This window comes from Rhinoderma darwinii, chromosome 13 (genome assembly GCF_050947455.1).
Source record: "Rhinoderma darwinii isolate aRhiDar2 chromosome 13, aRhiDar2.hap1, whole genome shotgun sequence".
In the NCBI taxonomy this organism is placed as follows: Eukaryota; Metazoa; Chordata; class Amphibia; order Anura; family Rhinodermatidae; genus Rhinoderma; species Rhinoderma darwinii.
In genome coordinates this window covers 45,754,758-45,774,884 of record NC_134699.1, presented here as the reverse complement: position 1 = coordinate 45,774,884, position 20,127 = coordinate 45,754,758, and the positions used below count along the sequence as shown (strand labels likewise).

General features: G+C 45.5%; 2 non-coding genes across 2 annotated transcripts; both read left to right on the top strand.

Annotated features, from left to right (window-relative positions):
* The first annotated feature begins 10,267 nt into the window (after nucleotides 1-10,267).
* On the top strand, nucleotides 10,268-10,338 carry TRNAG-GCC (transfer RNA glycine (anticodon GCC)). Its single transcript has one exon. It is a non-coding gene; the product is annotated as a tRNA-Gly (tRNA).
* A 391-nt stretch (nucleotides 10,339-10,729) lies between these two features.
* On the top strand, nucleotides 10,730-10,800 carry TRNAG-GCC (transfer RNA glycine (anticodon GCC)). The gene has a single exon. It is a non-coding gene; the product is annotated as a tRNA-Gly (tRNA).
* Nucleotides 10,801-20,127: the final 9,327 nt, after the last annotated feature.

Below are 20,127 nucleotides of genomic sequence, written 5' to 3'. Positions count from 1 at the left end.
TGAATTAGGACACCTCTAACCACGCACTTCAATGCCTCCCACTGTAGTGGTAACGGAGTAGAATGAAGGTAAGGGACAAAAAGACCGGAGCATGATCCGACCAAAACATGGGACCCACCTCAGAAGTAGGGTGCCAGGTAAGCAAGTGGTGGCTAACGAGAAAGGCATCTAAGCGACTGTACATATTATGTAAGAAAGAGAAATAAGTATATTCTTGTACCTGAGGATGAAGAATCCGCCACACATCAATCAATTGCATGGAGTGCATCGTAGTTTTCAAGGCCGCCAGTTGTGTCTTAGGAACAGCAGACCTGCCCGAGGAGGTATCATGTCTGGAAGCAAATGTCAAATTGAAGTCACCTTCCACAATTAAAACACCCTCCGAAAACTCCTCTAATTTCCTCAGAAAAACACGGCACACCTGAGCCTGATCCTGGTTGGGAAGGTAGAAATTAGCCAAAGTGAAAATCTTATTCCTAATGGACAGCTTAAGAAAGACAAACCGACCACTCGGGTCAATCATGACATCTATGGTTTTATGAGAAAGCGATTTGTGTATACAAATACTAGCCCCTTTGGACTTGGACTCCGGGTTAGCACTGTGGAACCAAACCGGATAATAGCGATTAGTAAATTGTGGTGTATGGCCCACCTGAAAATGAGTTTCTTGTAGGAACAAGATATGCACCCGCTCTTTGTGCATGTTATACAGTACCTGTGAGTGTTTTTCAGGGACATTAATCCCTCTAACATTAAAGGTACATACTTTCAATCTCCACCGTACTCAGGATAATCAAGCCAATACTATGCACTAAAGCAGCGAAGACAAAGACAAGACAAACAAGGAAGGGATAACACGACAACAAAGACAAACAAGACGGGTGAAACGATCACCCACTCCTTGATCTAATCAAGGAGAAACAATCCAATAGGCAATATAGACCGGATACAACCAGTGGGTCCCTAAGAGGAGAAGTGTCAGGACAAGGTCTAGCCAGCGCACCGCACCCCCCCCCCAACCCAGCAATAATATGAAACATAGCTGAATATACATACAAATGAATGAAAAAGGAAAAGGGAAAAGGAAAGGAAACCAAGTTATATGGAGTTAGGTCAAAAAACAAATGACATAAAGCATACAGCATAAGGCATATGGCATGGTCAGGAACAGAAAGAAACCCCAATAAAGAACCACCCTAAATACATTCATTGACAGCATAAATGTACATTTAGGCAAGTAAAATCAAGAAATAAACATTCACGTGGAAGTAATTCCTAGAGTCCATCAGGAGTAATCGACCACCAGCAAATGGCCATTATTCGATGAAGGAGTATCCACCTAGAATAAAAGGAAAATAAGCAGGCGGCAGTCTCATCATGTGGAAATATATAACCCCAGCACACACAGATGTACGCAAAAGATCCAAATGCAAACAAATTTAAGTTTTATTGCAACAAAAGATGGTAAAGTTGAGGTGGAAAGCGACTTGGAAAAGACGTTTCGGCCGAACCTCGGCCTTTGTCACGGTTGCTGTAAGACGATATCACTGGTATGGGTTGTCCACAGGGAATATCCGGCGGACAACCCATACCAGTGATATCGTCTTACAGCGACCCTGACAAAGGCCGAGGTTCGGCCGAAACATCTTTTCCAAGTCGCTTTCCACCTCAACTTTACCATCTTTTGTTGCAATAAAACTTAAATTTGTTTGCATTTGGATCTTTTGCGTACCTCTGTGTGTGCTGGGGTTATATATTTCCAATATTGTGGGATTATCGTCCCTACCTTACTAGCACCATGCCAATTGATTGAGGAGTGCATCCCAATATCTATTTTTGAGCCTCATCATGTGAACATGGGAGCAGTAGACAACAGCCCCATAGGATGGAGGCAAAAATAAAGATCCAACAGCAGAACGCAGAGTAGTCGTCAGGAAGGAGACACATCGGATCAGCATCACGACCACCATTATGCCTCATAGGAGATGGAGGTGAGCGACCACGCCTGCGATCGTGAAAGTGGAGGTGGAGGAGGAATGTAAGGCCATTCAGGTATAGAGACTCGTGGCAAATGGAGAGCAGCACAAAATTCAGAGATATCCCCGGGGTCTCGAACCTGTAACTGAAAGGGGTGACCCCACGAGTAAGAAATCTCATGCTCTCTCAGCAAATCCAGCAAAGGACGCAGCACTCTGCGTTTGTCCAGTCATCCTGGACAAGTCAGACAGTAGTTGAATCTTGACACCATTCAATAACACTTTGCCTTTATCACGGGCCTTTCTCATAATCTGCTCTTTGAGAGCGAAGAAATACACACGGCATAAAACATCTCTAGGCCTGTCAGGATCTGGATTACAAGGACCAAGAGTCCTGTGAGCTCTATCTAACTCCAGAGGATCACCAGCAGGGCGCTCCAGTAAGGAATTAAACAGCGACTGTAAAGTGGGTAAGAGTTGCCCAGGAGAAACATCCTCAGGAATGCCCCGAAGCCGAATATTGTTACGGCGGTTCCGATTTTCATGATCCTCCGACAAATTAAAGAGCATATGAATCTGATGAGAGTGTTGATCCAAACGATCTGCATGTGAAAAAGTGGTTGGTGAAGGCAAAAGGGTACAATCCTACACTGAAATGTAGTGAGGTCCAAACACCAGAAGAACTGTGCTGAATTAACCATGAATAAAAACCACATAATTCTATACTCAGGGATTGTGGGTAAAACGGTCATCATCCCACCAACCAGCAGGACTAAACATTAAATATTAGTGTGTTGCATTGGCCAGGTATCAAACTACAGAATGCAAATCTCAGGATTAGAGATGAGCGAATTTATGAAAAGTTCGGTTCGGCTGGTTCGCCGAATTTCATGAAAATGTTCGATTCGGACCGAACTAGTTCTGACCGAACCTGTAATACAAGAAAGCCCCTAAAAATCGTGTATAACACTGTTTAAAAGCCCTAGAAGCCCTGTATAACACTCTTAGGTCACCCATGAGTGTATCCAAGTACTTTTGAGCTGTCTTTAAGGCAAAGTTAGTGTCAAAGTTACGCCAACATGTATGGATATAGGAAAATGGATGGGACACTGTAATAACTAACAGAAACCACTGCACTTGTGCATGTTGTATGCTTAATGCATTGTTAAAAAAGGTACAAAAATTAACCATTTTAGGCGGCTGATGCCTGCCAGGGTTCATACATATAAGGTGGTAAAAGAAGAAGCAATGGCTTTTGACAAGCCCTCAAAAAATGGACCCTTTATGGTGGCAGATGCCTGCCGGGGTTCATCCATACATGGATGTAAAAGCAGCAAGCAATGGCTTTTCACAAGCCCTCCAAAAATTTACCCTTTTTATTGGCAGATGCCTGCCGGGGTTCATCCATACATGGATGTAAAAGCAACAAGCAATGGCTTTTCACAAGCCCTCCAAAAATATACCCTTTTTATTGGCAGATGCCTGCCGGGGTTCATCCATACATGGATGTAAAAGCAACAAGCAATGGCTTTTCACAAGCCCTCCAAAAATATACCCTTTTTATTGGCAGATGCCTGCCGGGGTTCATCCATACATGGATATAATGTAAAAGCAACAAGCAATGGCTTTTGACAAGCCCTCCAAAAATTTACCCTTTTTATTGGCAGATACCTGCCGGGGTTCATCCATGCATTGATGTAAAAGCAACAAGCAATGGCTTTTCACAAGCCCTCCAGGCCTGCTTGTAGCAGACGGCAGTGGAGGTGTATTGGTGGTAGTAGAGGTAGCCAACGGACAGCAAGGGTGGTGGTAGTAGTAGTAGTAGTAGTAGCAGCACATTAAAAGACACTGGACAGTCACAGGACAAAGCCGTGTGGTGGGGCAGGCCTCAGGCCTGCTTGTAGCAGATGGCAGTGGAGGTGTATTGGTGGTTGTAGAGGTAGCCAACGGACAGCAAGGGTGGTGGTAGTAGTAGTAGCAGCACATTAAAAGACACTGGACAGTCACAGGACAAAGCCCTGTGGTGGGGCAGGCCTGCTTGTAGCAGATGGCACTGGGGGTGGATTGGTGGTGGTTGACTGGTAGTAGTGGTGGTGGTGGACTACTGACAGCACGGGTGGTGGTGGTAGTAGTAGCTGCATCAACAGCACAGCAGCACATTAAAAAAGAGTGGACAGGACAAAGCCCTGTGGTTGTTTTTCTGATACTTGTCAGAGGTACTGCGGATGGTGCTGTGTATGAGGACCGGCGTTGGATACTAGGCAGACACAGACAACATGGAATATCAAGCCAAGGCTTCCTTTGGAACAAAACATGTGGAAAATAAACTGTGGCAGAATTTTACAATCCCCAAGATAAAAAGAGGACATTAAAAAAAGACTGTGGTGGGGCAGGCCTGCCCATAGCAGACGGCAGTAGAGGTGTATTGGTGGTAGTAGAGGTAGCCAACGGACAGCAAGGGTGGTAGTAGTAGTAGTAGTAGTAGTAGTAGTAGTAGCAGCACATTAAAACAGACTGGAGAGTCACAGGACAAAGCCCTGTGGTGGGGCTGGCCTCAGGCCTGATTGTAGCAGACGGCAGTGGAGGTGTATTGGTGGTAGTAGAGGTAGCCAACAGACAGCAAGGGTGGTAGTAGTAGTAGCAGCAGCACATTAAAAGACACTGGACAGTCACAGGACAAAGCCCTGTGGTGGGGCAGGCCTCAGGCCTGCTTGTAGCAGACGGCAGTGGAGGTGTATTGGTGGTAGTAGAGGTAGCCAACAGACAGCAAGGGTGGTAGTAGTAGTAGCAGCAGCACATTAAAAGACACTGGACAGTCACAGGACAAAGCCGTGTGGTGGGGCAGGCCTCAGGCCTGCTTGTAGCAGACGGCAGTGGAGGTGTATTGGTGGTAGTAGAGGTAGCCAACAGACAGCAAGGGTGGTAGTAGTAGTAGCAGCACATTAAAAGACACTGGACAGTCACAGGACAAATGCCCTGTGGTGGAGCAGGCCTCTTCATGCCTGCTTGTAGCAGACGGCAGTGGAGGTGTATTGGTGGTAGTAGAGGTAGCCAACGGACAGCAAGGGTGGTAGTAGTAGTAGCAGCACATTAAAAGACACTGGACAGTCACAGGACAAAGCCCTGTGGTGGGGCAGGCCTGCTTGTAGCAGACGGCACTGGGGGTGGATTGGTGGTAGAAGTAGTAGCAGCACCAACAGCGGCACATTAAAAAAAGAGTGGACAGGACAGAATCCCATAGTAGAAGGTGGCAGTAGCAGGCGGCAGTGGCAGCAGCAGCAATGTCAGATCTAATCAGTGGCATCAGGCACAGGGGTTTTAAAATCCTCACCGATCCACGCTTGATTCATTTTCAGAAACGTGAGATTTTCCAAGCTGTTGGCGGACAATCTTGTTCGCTTAGGGGTGACGAAGCCCCCTGCTGCGCTGAATACCCTCTCTGACGCTACACTGGAGGGTGGACAAGACAGTACACACATGGCAAACTGGACCAGTTCTTGCCAATTATCCAATCTGCTGACCCAGAAGTCCATGGGGTCTGGGATCAGGATTTCTGACGGAGAAAGGGCACAGTCCAGGTACAAGTGAACCTGGTTGTTTAGGTGCTGGACCTGGTGATGGTGAACAGTGGGGAGCGGAGAGTGGCCCCCCGGTCAGACATGCTTGCAGCAGGTGTTTGCCGTTTGAAAGCCGTGACAAGCTGGCTGCATTGCTTCTCTCGATAATAAGCCAATTTTGCCTCCCTCTCGGAAGGCGCAAAAAACTCCCCCGTTCGGGCTTTATACCGAGGGTCTAAAAGTGTGGGTATCCAGTACTCATCTCTTTGCTTCATGCTAACAATACGACAGTCATCGCGCAAGTAACAAAGCATACAGCTCGCCATCCTGGCCAGCGTTTCAGAGGGCCCGGTTGGTTTCATCTCCGCCCCATACTGCCATGGTTGTCCATCATCAAGGTCGTCGTCAGACTCGTCATCACCATCACTGTCATGTTGTGCGGCTGCCTTGTCCCCTATCCCTTCCTGTGATTCCATCTCCAAATCCAGCTCCTCTTCAAGTCCTGTTTCCTCATCCTCCTCCTCCTCCTCCTCCTCAACATCCATAGCCAGATGTGATCCTTCCTCCGTCCTTTGCTGAATCATCGCTGTGAGCGTTTGCTCCATAATGAATATCAGCGGCATAACATCGTTCATTCCGCTAGCGTCACAGCTCACAAATCGTGTGGCCTCTTCAAAGGGCCTCAAAACGCGACCAGCTGCCAGTGCCTGAGCTCAAAATTACACTGGCTCCAAACGCTGCCCGTCTGCTGCATCAGGAAATCATTCACCGCTTTCCGCTGTTCGTACAGACGGTCCAACATGTGCAGGGTGGAATTCCAGCGTGTTGGAACGTCGCAAATCAGGCTGTGTTCTGGGATATTGTTTTGACGCTACAAGTCCAGGAGGGCGTGCTTAAATGCAAACCCTCCTGGACATGGCCAGCACACCCTTCAAACCAACATATGACTTTAAGAAGCGTGTTATGACCAGATTGATCACATGTGCCATGCAAGGAGCGTGTGTCAGGTGACCTAGACGCAGTGCAGCCACAACGTTCTTCCCGTTATCAGAGACAACATTGCCCAGTGTGAGTTTCAGAGGAGACAGCCAGCGTGCGATTTCCTCCTTGATGCACCTCAGCAGCTCCTGCCCTGTGTGGCTTTTCTCGCCCAGGCTCAGCAGGTGTAAGACAGCGTTGTGGCGCTTCACCTTGCACCTATGAAAAGAGGAGGGAGGAGGAGTGGAAGATACGCTGTGTCCTGTCGGGGACGGGAAGACCTCCATTGAGGAGGGCAAGAAGGAGGAGGAGAAGAAGGAGGAGGAGGATGGTAGGCGCCTGGTGTCCGGAGTTGAACCAGAAAGATACAAGCGTGGAGGTGGTAATGCCTGGCATTGCTGCGGTGGTGCATCGGACTGCAAAATATTGACCCAGTGGGCCGTGAAAGACATGTACTGTCCCTGCCCATAGTTGCTGCTCCACGTGTCGACGGTGGCATGTACCCTGCTGCACACGGATAATTGCAAGGACTGGCACACCTTTCCCTCCACGTGCTTGTGCAAGGCAGGGACAGCTGTTTTGGAGAAGTAATGGCGGCTAGGTATTCGCCACCTAGGCTGAGCGCACGCCATCAATTGCTTGAAGCCGGCGGAGTCGACCAGGTGGTACGGGAGCGACTGCACCACCAACAACTTAGCCAGGTGTGAATTAAGCCGCACGACAAGTGGATGACTGGGTATATATTGTTGCTTATTGGACAACGATTCCGTAATGGATAACTGACGGGACGTAAGAGGAGCACTAGATGACAGTGATGATGATGATGACAACGACATGGTGGATAAGGCCTGGCTACTACTTAGATGACAGGGACTCGGAGCAGCAGCAGCGGCAGAGGAGTCTTCATTAGATGTACATGATGGTGGGGCATGTCGATTGTCCCACATGGCCTTGTGATGCCGCTCCATGTGTTTACGTAGAGCAGTAGTTCCTACATTGCTGCCCTGCCCATGCCTTACTTTCTGCTTGCAGATATGGCACTGTGCCATGTTTTCGTCCTCCGGGAAGGTACAGAAAATCTGCCACACGGCAGAGTACCGTAAAGAGGTAGTACCACGTCGTCCACCACCACCACCACCACCACCCGAGCTTGCCCCTTGTCTGGCAGGCTTTTTTCAGGAGCCTACACCAGCATCAGTGTCGCCGTCACCGGCTCCTGAGCTGACCTTACCGCTGCAACGTTTTGCAGATTGACTTCTGCCCCTACCTCGGCTTGGCTGTTTATCACTGCCAGTGCCGCCACTACTACCCTCCTCCTCTGACGCCGTCATCACCTCGTCACCTGGTTCCCACGTCCTGTCTAAAACAACATCATCATCATAGCCCTCCTCATCATCCCCGCCACTTTTGTCACTGTGTTGTGAATGTGAAGTGACATCATGGCGGGCTCCATGCCCCCCCCCATTACTGCGTCTGCCACCACGGCTACCACCACCAACACCCCCACTACCACAGCTATGCGTCTGGGACATCCCTTCCACCTCCACCACCGCCGCAACACACTCCGTTGGCTGACTCGCGGAAAACAAATTATCATCACTATGTTGTTCAGTATCTTCCTTCGCACCCGAGGAGATGTCTCTTAGGACTCTCAGGAAAGATGGCTTCCCGCTAGGAAGGGGGAGTGAAGACATAGATGATGGAATGGAAATGCTAGAAATACCCATATTACTACTGTCACTGTGCCAAGGAACTGTAGTGGATCTGGAATCCAACGAAACCTGGCTTGAAGCCAGATCGTCAGAGTCTTCCTGCTGAGATGACCGCGAGCCAGCCAACCAGTCCACAATGGCAGTATTGTCTAAAGTAACCCGCCCACCGGAGGAGATGGACAAGTCTGGCTTGCTGATACTGCTACTACTACCAGCAGGCACATGGCTGCTGCTACTAGTGGAACTGGGCACATGTCTTGTGCCACAAATGCTGGTACTGGGTCTGGCACCAACAGATCCAACATTTGGACTGGAAGAGGACACGGCATGGGTGTTTTTTCCTCTACCCCGTCCTTTCACCACCTTTTTTTTAGCAGACATTTCACTGCTGGAGTGCAGCAAGTTGAATCAAAACCCGGGGGATGAGCCCCTTCTAAAAGCGTATTCACACACTGGCTTCGCAAATGGCAATGAATGAGAATTTCTATCAGCCACGCCGCGGTGCACTCAGGGAATGCTGGGCGTTGTAGTACTACGTCTACTACAAAGGCTGCCTGTATTGCAAGTTGGATTGTTATTTGTTTGTTATGTTAACGGCCGGGGATGAGCCCCTTTTAAAAGCGTATTCACACACTGACACTGGCTTTGCAAATGGCAATCAATGAGAATTTCTATCAGCCACGCCGCGGTGCACTCAGGGAATGCTGGGCGTTGTAGTACTACGTCTACTACAAAGGCTGCCTGTATTGCAAGTTGGATTGTTATTTGTTTGTTATGTTAACGGCCGGGGATGAGCCCCTTCTAAAAGCGTATTCACACACTGACACTGGCTTGTCAAATGGCAATGAATGAGAATTTCTATCAGCCACGCTGCAATGCACTCAGGGAATGCTGGGCGTTGTAGTACTACGTCTACTACAAAGGCTGCCTGTATTGCAAGTTGGATTGTTATTTGTTTGTTATGTTAACGGCCGGGGATGAGCCCCTTCTAAAAGCGTATTCACACACTGACACTGGCTTGGCAAATGGCAATGAATGAGAATTTCTATCAGCCACGCCGCGGTGCACTCAGGGAATGCTGGGCGTTGTAGTACTACGTCTACTACAAAGGCTGCCTGTATTGCAAGTTGGATTGTTATTTGTTTGTTATGTTAACGGCCGGGGATGAGCCCCTTCTAAAAGCGTATTCACACACTGACACTGGCTTGGCAAATGGCAATGAATGAGAATTTCTATCAGCCACGCCGCAATGCACTCAGGGAATGCTGGGCGTTGTAGTACTACGTCTACTACAAAGGCTGCCTGTATTGCAAGTTGGATTGTTATTTGTTTGTTATGTTAACGGCCGGGGATGAGCCCCTCCTAAAAGCGTATTCACACACTGACACTGGCTTGGCAAATGGTAATGAATGAGAATTTCTATCAGCCACTGTGCACTGACTCAGGGAATGCTGGGCGTTGTAGTACTACAAAACCTGCCTGTATTGCAAGTTGGATGCAACGGGGATGAGCCCCTTATAAAAGCGTATTCACACACTGGCTGAGTAGTGAGTAGTGGATGAGCCCCTTCGATTGCTGGATTCCTGCCTTTTAGATTCCTAAAGCTTTCCCTTACTGCACAGAGATGCTATCCCTACAGCTCCTGTCTCTAAAATGGCCGCTGAGCTCCGTGCATAGACTTTTATTGCAGGCTTGAGCCCGCCCCTATGCTGCTCCCCGATTGGCTGGGAGAGCCGTTTGCAGGGCATTATGGGGTAGCCTGATGTCAGGTGATATTGTGAAATCCTCCATTTTAGATCTAACATGTGGCAGGCGCCAAAATGTAGCCGGGTTCGGTCAAAACGGGTTCGGCCGAACCCGGTGAAGTTCGGATTCGCTGCGAACCGAACTTTTCCCGATGTTCGGACCGAAACCGGGTTCGGTTGTCCCGGTTCGCTCATCTGTACTCAGGATTGTGGGTAAAACGGTCATCATCCCACCAAACAGCAGGACTAAACATTAAATATTAGTGTGTTGCATTGGCCAAGCAAAGGTGTCTTCCAGTGCATTGGTGGTTCAGTGGTAGAATTCTTGCCTGCCATGTGAAAGGTCTGGGTTTGATTCCCGGCCAATGCAACACAGTACTGTTTAATGTGGTTAATTCAGCACAGTTCTTCTGGTGTCTGGACCTTACTACGTTACTTTCTTTTTTTTTGTGTACGTTCCCTACATTACTTTCTCTTCTGAATACTTTTTTTTAGACGAGAAAAAAATGAATGGTTACCCAACCAACATGGGGGGCTCGAACCCACAACCCTGAGATTATGAGTCTCATGCTCTACCGACTGAGCTAGTCAGGCTTCTCTTTGAATGTTTTTCTACCGCGCCTGAGCTGATCACAACATTTTTGAGCACTCTTAGTGAGATCATTGGACCGGCAGAAGCAATTTGTTGGAAAAACAAAGCTGCCTTCCAGATCATTGGACCGGCAGAAGCAGTTTGCTTGAAAAAAAAGGTGACTCCCAGTGCATTGGTGGTTCAGTGGTAGAATTCTCCCCTGCCACGCGGGAGGCCCGGGTTCGATTCCCGGCCAATGCAACACAGTACTTTTTAATGTTTGGTCCTACCAACATTGAAGTGATGGTTATCCCCTTTTGCCTTCCACAACCATTTTTCAAAAGGCTGTATAGTGTTTTTGTTCTGTTTTTTTAGTAAAGTGTTTGGTGGGATGATGAGCGTTTTACCCACAATCCTGAGATTTGAATTCTGTAGTTTGATACCTGGCCAATGCAACCAAAAAACGTGGTCCTTTTGGGTTTTTGTCTCTCCCAGCCTTATAATACCAGCCTGCAGTCGCTCCAGTACCCGACCATCACTACAGATGGTCGGGTACTGGGTGTTACCCGGCTCTTCCCGGTACCCCTGGTGGTGGTGGGTAACGGGGTAATATTGGGGGATTACTGTTAGCTTTTTACTGGCTAACGCTAAGCCCTGTCTTACTATGGATGCCGTCAAGCAGACACGGCCATTACAAAGGCGGTAATATAATTTTAAAAAAACAAAGACATAAGAAAACATTTTTTATTGAAATAAAAACTCCCCCACACAACCCTCTTTCACCATTTTATTTAAAAAAAACAATAACAAATAACTTACATTATCGAAGTAGTCCAACTAATCTATGACTTAGTCTAAATGGTCCAGCTGAACATAACAAAAAAATAAAAGTTAGCAGTATCAAAAATATAAAGCCTATACTTTTTTCTCCCCTGCGCCACAATAGAAACTAGAAGTCAAGGAAAAATAATTTCCCTTCATGTAACTCTGCTTCCTGTCAACTGAAAAGTCATCCACCAGAGGGAAAAAATGTTTCCCCATTGTGGAGTACAAGAAAGTCTAATTCCCAGATGGGGCTTTCTTGTACTCATCGGGAAACATTTTTCCTTCTGACAGATTATTTTTCCATTGACAGGTGGCAGAGGGGTGGTAATAGGGGTGGTGTTAGGGGGAAAATATGGTCTGTTCACAGTTTGTGTTTTTTCCACACCTGCCTTAGATTTCAAGCCTATATCCGCCCCTGTGTGCAGAATATCACAAGTTCACAACAAAGCTTGCAGAGGAGAAGGGCACGCCACAGGACCATGATACAGAGAGCGCGTCTAACGAGTGAGTATGGCTGGCTTTGCAACTCTACACCTCTCCTCGGCTTCCACATGTTATTGCATGAGAGGAGGAGGAGAAGGGTGGACTGTGGCTGATAACATTCACTGCTGGTATATATTTATACGTGCGGTATATTCACTGCTGCTATTTATGGATCTGTGCGGTATATACACTGCTGGTACAAATTTATTTATAGGTTGTGCACAGTTTATTTTTTGCTTTGCTACTGTTCCATATGCCTTACTTTCTAAATACAAATTTTTGCCCCTTGCAGTTAAAGGGGTTGTTCCAAGATTAAATGTTACCCCCCTGTCTACAGGATAGGACATAACATGCTGATCGGTGGGGGTCCGACCACTGGGACCTCCACTGATAAATAGAACGGTGGTCCCTTGTACCCTTGAGTAACTGGAGCGGCAAGGTGTGTGCTTGACCAGCAGCGTCATTAACTCAGGGGTACGAGGGAGCCCCTCGGATCAGCATGTTATCTCCTATCCTGTAGAGAGGGGATAACATTTAATCTTGGGACAACCCTTTTAAGGCCTGAACATGCAGTGAATAGTTTTCAGATTATATTACTGGCTCGATGATTACATTCATTCCTAGTCCGGTCTGTGTAGTTTCAGGTTTACAAATATTACGGATTGGTTGTACAGATCCAACAGACGTGGACAGAAAGAAAGTGCCGCATGCGTTACTATCCTGACTGTAAAGAGCCATTAAAGGGGCCCTGACACAAATCTGAACACTGACATTGTTGTTTAATTTTTGTGTTTGCATTTTGGATACACGTTGCCCATGTCATTTTACTAGTACTTATAGCTGGGGCAATATAGGGATATTTACTACACAATTGCCTGTAGCATTATGAGACCTTCCAGCTTATAACAATGATGTTCAATAATGTATTTTTTTGTTTACACAGTTATAATTTTTTTGTTTAGTTTTACAAGTTGTTTCTTACTTACGTTTTTGTTTTTTTTGTGTGTGGACGGGGGGGGGGGGGCGCCATTTCCATTTTCGCCTCAGGCAGCAGAAAAGCTAGAATCGGCCCTGTATATAGTATACACTTTATTACGTTTGTGTGGCAAGACCTATCTTGAATGTACCAATAGGTTGTGTACTGTCTGGATTCTTACAGGTACTATCGTGCTAAGGACTTTTGCATAGACTATATAGACTGTTGCTTGGCCAGCTGCCACTCCGCTATGGCAGAGCGGCCTATTGTCCACAAACCCCTAGATCGTGACGCAAAGCGTTTAATAATACATACATCACACATAATATAGAGATCCCTTTATGTGGCGTTATGGAGGTGCGAAGTCTTATTCCAGAGGGCTGTAATACAACCGTATCTTCGAGCCTGGTAATGACCGTAATATGGATGTTAAAATGGGGGCATATTATGCACTTCTGAAACATGTCACAATTGTTTATTCATCAAAAAAACAATGTTTTATGGAGATTACAAAAAAATAGATAATACAATCATAGGAGGAAATGTCAAATATCCATAATTTCTAATTAGTCTAACATTTTTAATGGTTATTGTTAGAGTTTTCTCTGTTTTAAAGAAGACAAAATTAAAGTGCATTGGAATTGTATTGCAATCATCTTCATTGGTCATTACATGAACAGATATAACATTCATTGTCTACATTGATCAACCTGCAGCAAAATATCTTTGGAAATTATTTTGAAACATTGACAGCAATATATGGTATAGTATTCTAAAAAGTGGTATTAGGAGAATGTAATGACAGAACCTTCAGTTTGATACATAAGTGCTATTCCTAACTGGGAACAAATAAGTCAAATATACAACGCTCACAACCATGTCTGGTTTTCCTTCCCAGATTATTATATATTCCACTATGGAACACCATGAAACAGGGAGCAGCTACTCTACAGATAGAGGCTAATTTTGAGTTCACTGGGACAAAAAAAACAAACAAAAGAAAAACAGACTTGGAGAATCTCGGAACATGTACACCAGTGGCTCTAAGGCCCTTTGCCCACTTCCGTTTTTTCCTTCAGGGTGCTAGCCGTTTTTTTGACGGCTAGCACCCTGACCCATTAATTTCAATGGGGCCATGCACACTTTAGTTTGACGGTCCCATTGTTCCGTTCCGACAAAAGTAGAGCATGTCCTACTTTGGTCCGAGATACCGTGACCGTGGGGCCCATACAAGTCAATGGGTCCGTCCAAAAAACTGAAGGCACAGGGAAGGCATCCGTGTGCCGTCCATGTGTTACAGAGCCGTTGCCTAGCAACGGCCAGGCGGGCATAAGCACATGTAGAGAGAGATATTGCACTGCACTAATCGGCAGCCCCTTCTCTCTATCCAGCACTGATAGAGAGCAGAGGCTGCTGATCAGTGCTGGATAGAGAGCGATAGCGATAGAAAGAAAAAGAAGTTCATACGTACCCCGGCCGTTGTCTTGGTGACGCGTCCCTCTTTTGACATCCAGTCCGACCTCCCTGGATGACACGGCAGTCCATGTGACCGCTACAGCCGGTGATTGGCTGCAGCAGTCACATGGGATGAAACGTTATCCCAGGAGGTCGGACTGGAGGAAGAAGCAGGTAGCTCTGGGTAAGTATAATCTTATTTTTTTCTGAGTTGGGGTTTTTGAAGGAAATATTAGAAATCTATATTGGGAGCATCACGCATGGTACTCACTGTCCAGCGGTAGTCACTGTCCAGGGTGCTGAAAGAGTTACTGCCGATCAGTGCAGCCCCTCCTCTATCCAGCACTGATCATAATTCTTTCAGCACCCTGGACAGTGACTACTGCTGGAAAGTGAGTACCATGCGCGGCGCACGGAAACACAGAAGTGTACACGGAGTACACACGGGAACCACACTGATCCAATCACGGACACACGGATCCGTTAAAATCGGCCATGAAAACGGTGATGGAAGTGTGCATGAGGCCTAGGTAAGTTTGAATCTCAAAGACCTCAGTTATATAGAAGTATATTTGCTTCAGAGTTTGGACAATTTCTCTCAGTGTTCAAGGCAGGTATTCAGAATTCACCTGTACCCATGGTCTCTAAAGTTCTGCATGATAATTGTTGGATGGACTATCTTCAAGTTTCCCCCTAGTGTTCTCATTTATAATACATAATTCCCACTTCCCTCCACCCCTTTGCACATGGCTACATCTGGCTACCCTACAATGTATTTGTGACCGGCGCAATATTCTCACCAATGCATTCAAGGGTGGACTGCATCAGACCCTGGCATCTACAGCATAAATCGGCCACTTGAACGCTGTTCAATGAGTTGCACAAAAAAGGGCTGTGCCCTTTTGTTTTTGGTCCATAAATTGTGCTGTCCAATAAAGCCCTTGGCGGCCAATTACTCTGCCTAACCTTTTTCCTAGCTATGCTTTGCCGTTTTATCTACATGTTATGATGCATGATTTTTCTATATTCACAAAGCTCTGTATAGAGCGATGTAGTATATAGTATACACATTGCATGCAATACTAATAATAGAGTCCAGTCCAGAAAATGTTTTTTAAAGGGCAGCTATAGCCAGGGATGAAAATCTTTCAGATTTTTTGTCTTTAGGGTGCATTAACATATGAACTAATAATTGAGTAATAAATATATATTCCAAATACTTCATCATGAGTGGAATGGACTTGAAAAGTGACAACCATTATGCTAAAACAAGAATTGTTCTGAGAACTGTTGTCACCTCCCTTTACCCACTTTTGTTGGTAGGTCATACAGAGTATTTTACTAATTAAAGAATGTAAATTAACACATACAAAAATCTGTAGTTTAACACGAGGCACATTTGGAACATAAGAATCTGTGTGTAATATAAGTTCATGCCAAACAGAAAAACTGATCTAAACTTCCACCATAAATACACATCGCTAGAACTGCATTTGTGTACGTGGGTGTCATGATGTTAATATGAACCAGGAACAGGGCCCATTTTAATTACTTAATTATATGCCCCAGCCTACATCAGGGGCGTAGCTAAAAACAGACAATAACTGTTAAATCCCCCATCGCTCCAGCACTATTGCTCCTGTGGTCCCTCTGTCGGACTCTGTTTACATCGCAGCAGTGATGACATGCCATACTAGAACTTGACCGCTACAGCCAATCACTGTCTACAGCATTAAGCCAGTAAGTATGGCACATGAACGTTGCAGGCATTGCTAATGCAATGTAAAAAGAGACCAGCAGGGGAACACGGGAACATCAGATCTGGAGCGGCGGGGGATTTATAAGAGCTGAATATTGTCTGTTCAGATATTTTATTTAGCAGCCCTTAGGTGTGACTGCTCAGCATGACACATATACACAGTGGACTCAGTGGTTAGCAGCTGGTAGCTGCTGCCTTACTATCAGCAGCTACTAGTAGCTAGTCTAATTACTTACAACCCCTTTAAGGCATAGGTATAGAAAATATATTGCGTGTACTGTATGATGTATTATATAACAGGTGTAATATTAAATGTACATGATATTTTTCTCCCTTTCCAATAGAGGTAATTTGTTAACCAGTTTCATTGCACTTTTGTAGTACATAGCACAGTCCTTACGTCAGACATCAGCTGCACAAGACATATGTTAAATATGCTGCAAATTTTTAGTACTTTGCAGCACTTTCTGGCTAAGATAACTGTTTAACACTGTGTCACAATGGAAATTTGTGGGGCGTGGCTTGAGCTGCACAGAGAACGGATGCATTTTCTTAGTGCTCCTGCTCCCTCCACAGTATCGGCTGCCATCCTCTGAACAGAAGGACTTTGGGGAGATCTGCTGGCCAATGCTGCCTCCCCATGATTGAGAGGAACGTTTTGAAGGTCGAATTGGCCAAAAATATGCCACTTTCAGTTGCGGCCTACACGCGTGACTGAATTTTCGGCCGGCCTGACCGGCGGTTGCTGCACTAGGGGACCAGCGGTAAGAAAACACCAGGAAACCGGATGCCTATACCCTGACACATTAGCAGAGACTATCCCTGAGGCCTGGGTTTATTTGGGGACCAAAACACACACCGGCACCTTATTTTAAACCCCATATATAGCGGCCCTTACCTCCCTGGCTTAGAAAATAAGTTGCTGCTGCTCCCAAACTTGCATGCAACACAGGTAGGCCTGATTCAGTTTAAAACTGCAAAATCTGTACCTAGACACTTTATTTTGGCGAATTGGAAAACACTATCAATAGGCAACACTAAGGCCTCAACCAGCCTTTCATTTTATTACTCCATCTCTGTTACTTGATTGTCTAACTGCCCGAGACAGACTCCCACCACCTTGAATAATGCTTATTTGATTCTGGAAGATCAAGAGAACAGGAGCAAATGCAAAAATATTCGGATAAGTGGTCTGCCCGAAACTGTGGCGACAGAAGCTCTTTCCTCGGTAGTTCGTCAAATCTACGCTACACTACTAGGCCAACCTAGAGCAGAGCAAGTGGTCATCAAAGAATACACAGAGCCCTCCGACATAAGCCGAGAGGATCTGACCTGCCAAGGTATGTCATATACGGCCTATTGAGTTTTGTGGACACAGCCGAAATATTGCAAAAGGCTAGAGAATCTGGTGAAGTGCTTTTTGGGAATACAAAGCTGAAACTCTATCAGGATGTCGCTGCCACCACACTTGCTTAGACACAAATTCTTAAGTCACCGACGGACTCACTCCGTGATCCCCTTTAGGTGGTTATACCCCTTTGGCCTATCCATTACTAAAGATGGTCGTACTGTTACAGTCAGACACCGTGATAACCTAACGGCTCTCTGAACCAATCTGGATATTGCTCCAGTGGATATCCAGTGCTGGCTCCCGATCACCTGTGAAGCACCTTTGCCTGATTTGCCTTCTTCGTCCCAGTGGATGACCCGCTCCTCTGGCAAATCTCCCAAGAGCAAGACACCCGCTTCTGATTTTCCAATCACTTGAATTGCAGCTGCTAACCTTCTGAGGTCGTATATGTCTTAGGGACTGCCTTTAAGTAAGGGTGTATCCCTTACCTGACGACACGATTGTAAGTTCTGATATACTTGTTTGCTTTTTCAAGATATGTTTTACCTCATATTGACATTTCCTCTAGGAATTTTGGTTTAATATAATAGCTCTCAGTCAAGCCTTCACTATTCTGATTCTGAGAAACCCCAATTTACTTCTTTAACATATCTGTTTATAGTCCAAGCTAATTTCAATTTCCATTTTTTGTATATTATCTTTCTTAAGAACACGATGTGTGCCATGAGTCTGTGATACACTACCTATACTTTTTACCCCCTAACTTCCTTCCCCATACCCTCTTTATTGCTTGATTGAGTCATCGACAATCTTATTTTTTAGTAGATGACGCTATCAAGTAAACCTCTGTTTGCGGTAACTCTTTCTTTTAGGAGTCTACAATATTTAGTTAACTTTCTAAATATGCTAACAATTGCACATGTGCTGATATTGAGTATCGTGACCAGGCCAGAATATTATTTTGTATTTTCTTTGATTATCTGTATTGGGTTCCCCTAAAATTTGTTCATTTAAAGTAAGAGGCTTCAATGTCCCCCAAAAGCGTAGCCAAATTTTCACACTTCTGAGAAAATCCAGAGTGGAGGTCATTTTTCTCCAGGAAACATACTTTCGCCTTAATCATATACTGTCCCTGTCGCACACTATGTTCCACTCTTGGTATCATAGCGCTTTCTCAACGGCATCGAGAGGCACAAGTATAGCCTTTAAAAATCATGTCCCTTTCAAATTCGCTGCCATGCAACAAGACCCTGAAGGACGTTTTTTGTTCCTTAAAGGGACTATAGCAAATCAGATCTTCACTTTTGTTAACCTATATGCCCCTAATGTAGGGCCACTAACCTGGCATAATAAGGTTTTAGATAAGGTCTCTCTATTCACTGAGGGTACTCTGATACTGGGTGGTGATTTCAATATCTTATTAGACCCCCACCTTGGATTCTTCTAATAATGTCCACCCTTCCCCTAGTAAACTATTAAGGAAATTGAGACTATCCTCTTTACACCTCAATGTTTGGAGATGCCTAAATACAGATATGAAAGACTATACCTTTTACTCTAGTAGACATCAATCTTATCACAGATTGGACTACTTATTCCTTTCTGAGCGCATGCTACCGGCAGTACTAGATTCAGAGATAGGTGTGATATCGGTTTCTGACCATGCTCATATTTCAATTACTATAACACCTAACTACCTACCCAAAAGAATGTTCACATGGATGTTAAATAATACTTTGCACCAAGATCCTGGTATTGTCCAGAGGGTGACACTCCAGACGTCTCTGATAGCATACTATGGGAATCACATAATGCTGTGCTCAGAGGAATACTCAGAGCTCTAGATTAAAGAAACAAAAAGGAGAAGAACATTAATTCTTTTTTCCTGAATTTCATCTCTCAAGAACATGAACAAATGGTCAGTGACACGAAAATCCCAAGATGATCTTGCTCTCCTGAGACAGGAACTGAGGAACCTTCTAAATGCAAATGCTGCAAGTACACTACACATTTGTAAGTACAAACACTATGTCCATGGAGACAAGGGTTCTAAAATTACCTCAGCCCTACTTAAAAGAGGAAAGATCTTTCATTCAAACAATAAAGTCCTCTTTTGGTCATCGCTGTTTCAACACAGATAATATTGCTGGGGAATTTAACCTCTACTATAAGTCCCTCTATAATATCGACAAGCCCCAATTACAGTGGCTGAAGCTTGAAGGTTCTCTTGGCCATCCTGACAGGTAAAAGCCCTGGTCCCGATTGCTTATTATAAAAATAATTCATATCTCCTGGTCCCCAAATTGTACACGTCTGTAACTCCCGCATGACATGTGCCTCTTGGACACCTCAAGCTTTGGAGGCATATATCTCCATTATTCCGAAGGAAGGGAAAGACCCTGAACTTTGCTCGAGTTACCACTCCTGGGAACGCAGGCTGCCCCTCTCCTGTAGAACCAAGGGCTTTTCCCTAGGAATCTAGATATACCACGGGCTTTTACCAGAGGTAGGGTTACAATTAGTCATGCTATGTCCAAACATTTATGCACTGGAAAAGAATCTTCGCCCCTAGTGCCAGTTGGAACTATTCCCTCCTGGTGTGCGGATGCACTGTTATAAGTCACGGCACCTTGGTCTACACTGCTTAACTGCCCTTTGTGAGACCTGTATGCCCAGGGGACGGAGCCTGATATCTCAAAATTAATACCGGATAGCAAGACTGTGGAACTGATGTTTCTT